Source organism: Onychostoma macrolepis, chromosome 14 (assembly GCF_012432095.1).
Source record: "Onychostoma macrolepis isolate SWU-2019 chromosome 14, ASM1243209v1, whole genome shotgun sequence".
Classification (NCBI taxonomy): Eukaryota; Metazoa; Chordata; class Actinopteri; order Cypriniformes; family Cyprinidae; genus Onychostoma; species Onychostoma macrolepis.
The window spans coordinates 17,739,615-17,748,719 of record NC_081168.1 but is presented as its reverse complement, the minus strand read 5'-3'; the positions used below and the strand labels follow the sequence as shown (position 1 = coordinate 17,748,719).

The window sequence follows — 9,105 nt, the reverse complement described above, 5'->3', positions numbered from 1 at the left end:
TAAATCCAAGATGATGTTGTAATAATTTTAACAATGAAAATGCTGCAAAGAATAATTTTAACAGTAAACTGTAAAATACTGATTTAAATGAATTATCATGAGAACTATCTTAATACATTTACAAATGAATAAAAACCAAGTCAAAGATGTTGCAAATAAATATTTATTAAAACTGGCAGAAAGACATTGCAAGGCTTTTACTGGTAAAAATAAAAATGTCAGTCTTTCAACAGTTAAAATCTTATCATAAAAATAACATAGCATCACAAAATAACTACAAATAACTGTTATATCACAAAAATAAGCCATATTCGAGTAGAACATTTACTTTCTATAAAAATTAAGGTCAATCAACAGAATTTGTATAATTTTGGTTAAAGGATTAAAATAAAATGCTGGAATCAACATTATACCACAAATTCTGTTGTTTGAGCTTATGTTATATTAAATTTAGAATATTCCTGCAAAAGACAATTTAATAAATACATACTGAAAGTCCATCAACTTTCTGAGATGAGCACACACATGAGGGTTGTCCTCTTCTCTGAGACCTTTCCACTTGTTTTGCCTCTCTGTATCCGTCTTGTATCCAGTGAGTGTTGTGATTCCAACAAAACATCTGCACATAAAAACAAGCAGAAGCTTTAGAATAAAGTTCAGTATTGAATGAAACTAGCTCAATAAAATAAATGTAAAAATGCCACTTATACAATACAATCAGCATTTACCAGTACTTAAACTAAATAAGTAACCTTTTTCACAAATGAAATTACTCAAGTAAAACATGGTACCTTTGAAATTAATTCAAGTGTGCAAAAGTCCCCTGCACCCGGGACGCCAGGCTGAAGTTGTAATAAGACTGAAATTCCAGCCGCAAAGTTGAGGTGTGTATTCACAACCATGTGACCCTCGAATAGGCCTAGTCAAAAGCCACTGGGTGCACCTGAAATGAATAAATAGAAGCAATAATGTAACTTACAATACAGTATTTCAATTTAAAATGTAATCTAAAATACAAGTTTTCAAATGATTTACAACAGAATTAATACATTACCTAATATAATCAGCTTCAGAGAGTCTTGAAGCATCAAATATTTCTCCACATCAGCTGCTATTATTTGCACCTACAAGAAATAAGGAAAATTATCTTGTGATTTAAAAAAAAAAAAAATGCATTTACATAAATGAGACCAAAATGAACACACAAAAAGGCATATATTTAAAAAAACTTTTACATTTGATTAATAAATTCAGTTATAATAATACATTGTAGAACTGTACCACCAATCAAATTAAATTACAACTGTGTTATGACATTAATGTTTTACATTAATTTTTGAAATTACAAATAAGAAACGTTGTAAAAATGCAATGATACTTTTTAAACGTGAAACTAAACCGCCATTAGGTGGCAGCAAATAACTTAATGAGTGAGTCAATTGAGTCATTCATTGAACCGATTCGTTCAGAATGCTGAATCATTCAGTAAAAATACCCCTGATCTTTGTTTGGAACGATTTTCGTTTATTTCGGTGAAATAAAACAACAGTCAATATGATAGCAATTTCCATTTTACTGCACATACCAAGGCCGCTTGTCTAAATGTGTGATAGCAGGCTATTGTTACATGATATCACTTATACATTAACTTAAATAAATATAAAAGGATATATTTCTTAAGTGAATTTACCAGGAATTATGAATAAAGCCTCTAATCTTCAATCGTTCTGGCACTGCTCCAGTCGGCTGGATTTCAGATTTGAACGATGCGCGCGCAATCCCATAATGCCACCCTACAGTAAAGTAGTGTAAAAAGCAGGAGCTACAGTGATAACACCTGCTTCTTGTAAATTAATTACAGTTGACATGGAAATATACAGTTAACAACTGTAAAACCTTATTTGACCCATAATGCATTGCGAATTACAGCTACATCTTGTAAAATGTTTAAACAGTAAAATTTTGCTGTAGAAACTACAGCAATTTTTTACAGTGTATGCAAAGACTGTATTCTGGCAAAATGATATGGAATTTTTAGGGTATTAATTTTTCAGTGTAATTAAACATTAAAACAGAGTGGTTTAGGGTTGTGTGGTGGATGGTTTCCTTCAGTGCTGTGCTGTGCTTCTTTTTTTTTTTTTTTTCAGCAGCATGAACGGCAATGTAGATGAAAATTACCTCTATTATTCAAGGCCTCTAACACCGGGCTGCTCCTTCCATCTGAATGAGAATGAGAAGCCATAGCTGTCCTGTGTCTTTTTTAATTAAGCCTCATTTAACTTTTCACAGGAAGAGAAATTATTTCTGCAGCTCATATTACTCACTATTAGAAGCTATTACTCCTGCCAGTGATTCCAGACTTAGACAAGATGAGGGTCATTGCGAGTCGGCCCATTGTCTGGTGTAGGTTCAAGGAAAATAAAAGAAACCGGTAATTATGAAGTTTTTTGTGTGTGTGCACAAAATAAAGGCAAACACAAAGAACGACTTGAGAATTTATAAACGATTTCTTTTATCCTCACAGAATGTCAGGATTGTCATGCAGTAATTGCGGAAATACCATCAAGGTCATGGCGAGTTTGGCAACCAAAACAAAATCTCAGAGAATGTGAAGCACAGATCACTTAACCTTTCCAAGCAGCGCTAGAAAAATGTTAAACTGTTTTATGTATCATTTGAAAATTTTGGAGAGTAAACGTATCATTATGACAGTAACATTTCATCCCTAGTTTAAGACAATGGAAAAAAGCTATTTTAGTTCTGCTGCGATGATTGTTTGTTTCCTGAGTGCAATCTTAAGACTGCCTTCTATAGTGATGTTCATTCCGCTACATTTATCCCAGCTCAATCAAAGGAAAATACACAATGTCCTCAGCAGAGCTTCCGTATCTTGTCACATAGTGACAGTGAGCATGGTTTCTTTCATTACAACACGATCAATACACTCCAATCAATCATTTTCTTGCCAGAGTCAGAGGCCTGCCAATACCTTTACCAGAGCCCACTGCACAGACAGAGAGAGAGACAGAAACTGGACGAGGGAAGATTTCCTGGGTTTACAGCAAATGCTTTAATACCTTGACACATGAGCGCTCTTTGAAACTGGGTGCAAAGGAGCCAATCTGTAATCTTTGTAAGAGACTTTGTGATAACGACGCCACCCTTAGACCCTGTGCACATTCATGTCATCTTCAAAAGGGGCACGATAGTCTGAGGCCTAGTGGTTAGTGATACTCGCGTGGTTCAAATGAGGCTTGTGACATTTCCTAATACAGTTTCTGTTCCACTATTGTATCTTCAAAAGAGCAGAAATTAAAAACGTGACAGCAGCTACATTATCGGAATGATACTTACCCATAAATTAAACAAATCGGATGCACATACTAAGCCGTTTTATCATTAAATCTCGGGCTTGAACTAAAGTCGCAGCGTTTCAAATTGAGATATTAAATGGGGCCTAAAAAGACTGTTATTTATTACACTTTCTGTTCACACGTACAGACAGTTCAAGGATGTATTAGCTCGACTCCCTGCAATATGTTGCATTCTCAAGACAACTTGCAATTCCCAGTGATGTTTAAAACTATAATTCAGAATCAATTATCTAGTGTTTTGTTATGAAATATGCATGTCATAAGTTGCCTATAGTAATCAGATTTACAGATGGATCCTGGGGTCATATTAGGCTAAATCCCATAAATGAAATATTCTCAGAGGAGAGCGCCGAGTTTCTCTTTTTATGAGGGTGCTAGTAATCCTATAAAGTCTGGATTTGCCTTTCTTTACGAGGCTCAGTGTTGTGTTGGATCTTAGGGGCTTAAGAGCTGCCAAACAGGGACAAATTACAAATCATTGAGAAAAACCAAAGCACTGCAGCTATTGATTCAAACAAATCAAGGGTAAACAGCTTTCTGCATGATCTTTCCACTCCAGCGCATTCACATCCCTGGATACGCAGCCATTGTAGCTGCTGGGCGGTGCGTTGATCTCCTCTTGCGTACTACGTTACCTGTATTCACAGATCCCCCGGCTTATCTCCCACAGGATGACGATGAAATATGTGAGGATTTTTTGTTTATTCTGTGCAGAGGTCCACATTGACCTATCGGACACAATATCGTGGCTGTGACCTTGTTGTGTAAAGGTTGCACGGCCTGTCCTGAGCAGCACTTGAGCAAATAAGTGAATCCGTACACAGACAATCCAAAATAAACGGTGTGTTAGTTGTTCTGGTATAATGATCTTTGATTCAGGACATGAAATGTGTGTCTTCGGGTTCAGGCTTGGGGAATGTTTGCTCGTCATTTGGAAATTGATTTTTTTTCTTGGTGTGTCCTTTGAATTTAAAATAGCTTTTTAATTAAAAACAAATAGAAATTTAAATGTACATTGTGCAGGAAATGGGTTTGAAGGGCTGAATGATGGAATGATTGATTAAGTGTTGATTATAAGGTCGTTTGTTTCAGGTAATGACAATACAAGTCACATGAAAAAAAAAAAGAGGACAGCCGAGAGAATCCTGCTGGACTTTAGTAAGAAAATACTAGAACTGTGTTTCTCAATTCTATGAAATCAGATCGGTTTTGAAAGCAAGAGCAAAAAAACAAAAAGAAAAAACAATGCAAAATGGAAATAATATATTGCAGCTAACCATGTAATTGTATATAGTTAGGTGTACCAACTCTTAAAAAAGGGGTAAAAAATGCTTCCCATATCTTTTGTTGACATCAAAGGCTGTGTCCAATCAAACTCTATGGTATTTTGCTGCAGATTCATCTATCACTTAGTAGAACCTAGCCAGACAGATGCCAACATGCATGACATCCTATCATCCTCAAAAACAAATCAAAACTACATAAGGAAAGGGAAAATACAAAGCAGATTAAATGCACTTGCAGCAAAGATAAACATGGTTTGTGTCAACCAAAATATGTTATGCACCGAATTATTTGCTTAAACCCTTTAAACTGCAAAAGACATTTTGAAACTAAATTCATTAAGTTTCATACTTAAGTCATTTTAGTTAATTTTGCATATTGTTGGGTGTTTGCAGTTTATGATAATGCTAATTAAATATAATGTTTGATTTGAAAGACTTTATACTTTAATAATTGATGGAGACATTAATACTTTTATTCAGCAAGGATACATTAAAGAGATCGTGAACTGAGAAACCAAAATTCCCTTGATCTTTTCACATATAAGAGCTCATTGTAATATAAAAACATTCTGTAAGTTTCAGAAATCAAAACTTTCTTGTTAGTCTAAAAATAGCTTATATTGAAGCCAGTCTGCCAAAACAACAGCTTGTGGAATGTACCACTCTATAGGGCTTTTCACACTTGAAATTGTTAACCCTGGGTCATCCTAAACCCCGGATAAGCGGAATCCTGGGTTATCTGTAATCATGTTTCACACTGCTCATACTATGCCTGGGGTTAATTGTTAACCCTGGGTATTCATTAACAGACGTTTCACACTGTACATTCCTAAACCCCGGTTAACGTTCTTATTTGCATATTTGCAGTGTCACTGTCTCTGATTGGACGACCAGCAGGCAACCTGTTTACACGGCTTTTCCCGCGTCTTTCCAGTTATTAAAAACATCGCCGCTTATGTCTTTAGATCAGTGAAGATTGAGGAACAGCTGATCAGCTGTACAGGCAGGGATAGCCATTTTTAAATAAATTTAGTAGCAGAGCTACTACAAGCGATTTAGTGCTGGAAATCCATTTATCCTTTGCTGAAACTTCTGCGTCTTCATGAAGAGTCATGGTTGCTTAGCAACGGCATACGCCATGGGAGAACAAGCTACAGGCTTTGGAAAGAAGGAGAATTAAACGCGTTTTTAGGCGCGACATGTGAACGGCCTCATGACGCACAAAGGAAAAACAAAGACAAAAGTACAAAAGAAAGAAAACAAGGAGCAAAGTATGTGAATATTATCTTCTCACTGGCTGCAGTTTACACGACGCGCTTTCCCTGTTACTGACGTGACATGAGCCTCCCTGCTCAATTTCTGATTTGCAGTCTGTTGCCAAGCGTCCAGCAGCAACAAGCAAACCGTTTCACACTGAACAAACTTAGCACCGCAATGCGGGGTTAACACCACAAATGCGGTGCTAACCCTGCTCCGGAGCAGGGTTTCATAACCCCGGGTAAAATGCGGAGCTAACACCGCTTTCAAATTACAGGTGTGAAACGTCTCTTTACACGGGGTTAAAAGTGGTGTTTAGAATGACGATAACCCGGGGTTAAGCGCAGTGTGAAAAGCCCTTTTGATGTAATAGTGTGGCTAAACACCGCCTCCGCAGAAGATCAACACCTGCTCCTACATCGCTGCCTGTTTAGCCCTGCCCACCAATTCATGCATGAAGCGAGAACAAAGGTCTATGATAAAGGAAACCAAAGGATAAAGATGCTACGAAGACAATATGCTGTGCAGAGCCAAGTTGTGGAAAAAAATAGTCATTGCATTGCATTGCCTTCCTTCTGATCCCAACGTTAGGAAAGAGTGGATGAACCTTATTTTTAATGATGTTCCAGACCATGTCAGTAAGAACTTGGTCCTTTGTTCACTTCATTTTACTGTGGATTTGTTTATAAACAAGGCACAATTCGATCCAGGATTTTCAGAAAGGTTGATGCTGTGCTGACTATAATGTATCCGACAGTCATGTCGCAACACACAAGTGAGAGTAACTGTTTCCAGTATCGCTTTGTCTGTTAAACATCAGTGTCCATCTGTGAAGGACTAAGGCTGTCAAACATACACAACTGTTAGCCAATCATAGCAGTGGGCGTTTACTTCCGAGTTTACAATCCGCCATACCTATTCAAACAGAGCTTTCAGATGAAGGGGATCAAAAACAGGATAGAAAATAACCTATTACTTCTCAATTATGATGTTTTTAATTGTACAAAATCTTGATAACATTTTAAGTGGATCTCAGAGAACAATACAAAATAAAAAAAATCAGTTCATTCACCCTTTAAATTGATCAAAAATGACAATAAAGTCAAGTATAATATTGCAAAAGATTTATTTTTCAAATAAGGCACTGAAGACTGGAGTAATGATGCTAAAAATTCAGCTTTGCCATCACAGGAATAAATTACATTTAAAATAGAAAATAATTATTTTATCATAAACTTCTTACCAACCCCCAAATTTTGAATGTAAGCCATGCGATTTTGGTGATGTTGGGTCACCACATTATGTCCAAATCTGGTTCCTGAAGAAAAAAGAAGAAAAAAAGAATTGTTGAGAGAAGTTGAGAATACAGAACTTGTGCTGATTAGCGTCATTATCCTGCATTAGATCGTCATCATCTGATGTTTAAAAAAATCTCTATCAATTTAAAGGCTTTAAAATGATCATTGTATTCTAACAAAAATAAAAATTTGTGCAATCAACACTGATATTTAATTATAATATAGTAGATATGTTCCAGGTGCCTGAATCTTTTTCTGTGCATATTCTTCCCCTACCTGCTTCCGTGATGTGATTAGTCACATGGCATTTACTGCTGAAGTGATTGGACCAGCCAAGGAACTGCCATTAAGATGAATGGAAACGCTAACAGCTAGCTTTCTCCAGGTATTACAGACCTCCTTGCCTCCTCTGCCTTTTCTGTTATTCTGTTAACACCTTTTCCTCAAGTGATTCTGTGGGATTCAATCACGAATCAGTAGTTTTTCACTCTTTTGTCAGAGGATGCTTTCAGTAAAGATCTGCCTGATTTTGTCAGAGAAAGAGGCTTCAGTGGACTTTTCTGAACTATCAAATAGCACATTCTTTGCCCACATAATAAGATATAAGACATAAAGGTCACAGAGCTAACCTTTCCAGAGAGATGTCAGCCTTACAGAGAGAGATCTGTGCTCTGTGCTTCAATGAGAAGCGAAAATTTCCCTACAGTGAGGTTTTCCTGTCACCTTTACCAGCTAACAGTTTACCTTTATTGAGCTTGATATGTAATTGTTTACCTTTTAAGCAATTACACCCCTTTCTCATGGAAAACACCTTTATGCAATGCCACATCTATTAAATAAATCAGGACACATTGAGCGTTAACTTGGTGTCTCGCTCTCTTTCTCTTTGTCTGTCTGTTTTGACCATCAGAGCAGAAATAAATGTTTGAATGCACACTGGTTCCAGAGGTATCAATTAGTCATATGTTAGGGGAGCCTTCAAAGGGAACATTGAAATTCAAATTAATTTCAGCGCTTTCATTAAATGAATTATGCTTTGACAACGTCATGAAGGCTGTTGGATCTGTGCTCTCTTTTTAAAAGCTGTGGTTTGATTTCAAAATATTTTTTGCAAATGCAAAATCATTCTGTAAATGTAGATATCCAATTTTTTACTGTTTCTTTAATTTAAACTGTGCACACATGAGCCCTATTTGGATGGGACTGACTTTCCCTGAAGACGTTGTGTAAAAATGTTTCACGGACGTACTTTATGATTTCTAATCCCGTCTGAATCAAACACGTCTGTGTTTTTTTTTTTTTTTCTTGTACAACCTTGGTAAACGTGATGGAGCAAATTACCTAGTGGTTTTCAGCTAACTCTGAAGTACTCTGAGAAATGTAATCCCATCCGGATAGGAATGTTTGTTATTGCAGCATATTATTTTTCACAACAGTTCTCCTCATTTATTTTGACCTTCACTGGATACTCTAACTAAAACTACATTTCTTGGTGCACTGCATGGTGAATGAATGTTTTTTACACTTTTATTTTTTTATTAATTTTTTTTTTAATAACAAAAGGGGGTAAAATAACTGCCAAGGGTTCATATAGTACTATGCTGGAAAACTATTTAAAAATATAATTAAATCAGTAATGAGTTTAATCACACAAATTGCTCATAATAGCAGCATCATATATGATCCTCATCTCCTTTAATTTTATACATAATACTATAATTATGGCACATACGTATGTCTTGTTTATTTTAATGGGTTTTGTGACACACACATCCAGACCACAACACATCCAATAATCCTTGCATCCTAACAACTGGCACGTGTACCTATAGACATCGCAATCCAAATCCTGTCCAAATCCCTACATGAAATCACAGACATCCAGACATT

The 9,105-nt window shown here is 36.1% G+C and overlaps 1 long non-coding RNA gene across 1 annotated transcript; it reads right to left on the bottom strand.

The window, feature by feature from the left end:
* Positions 1-353: 353 nt before the first annotated feature.
* On the bottom strand, positions 354-1,178 carry LOC131552915 (uncharacterized). Its single transcript, XR_009274074.1, has 3 exons — positions 1,055-1,178; positions 792-943; positions 354-619 (listed from the first exon to the last, which is right to left on the bottom strand). It is a non-coding gene; the product is annotated as an uncharacterized LOC131552915 (long non-coding RNA).
* Positions 1,179-9,105: the final 7,927 nt, after the last annotated feature.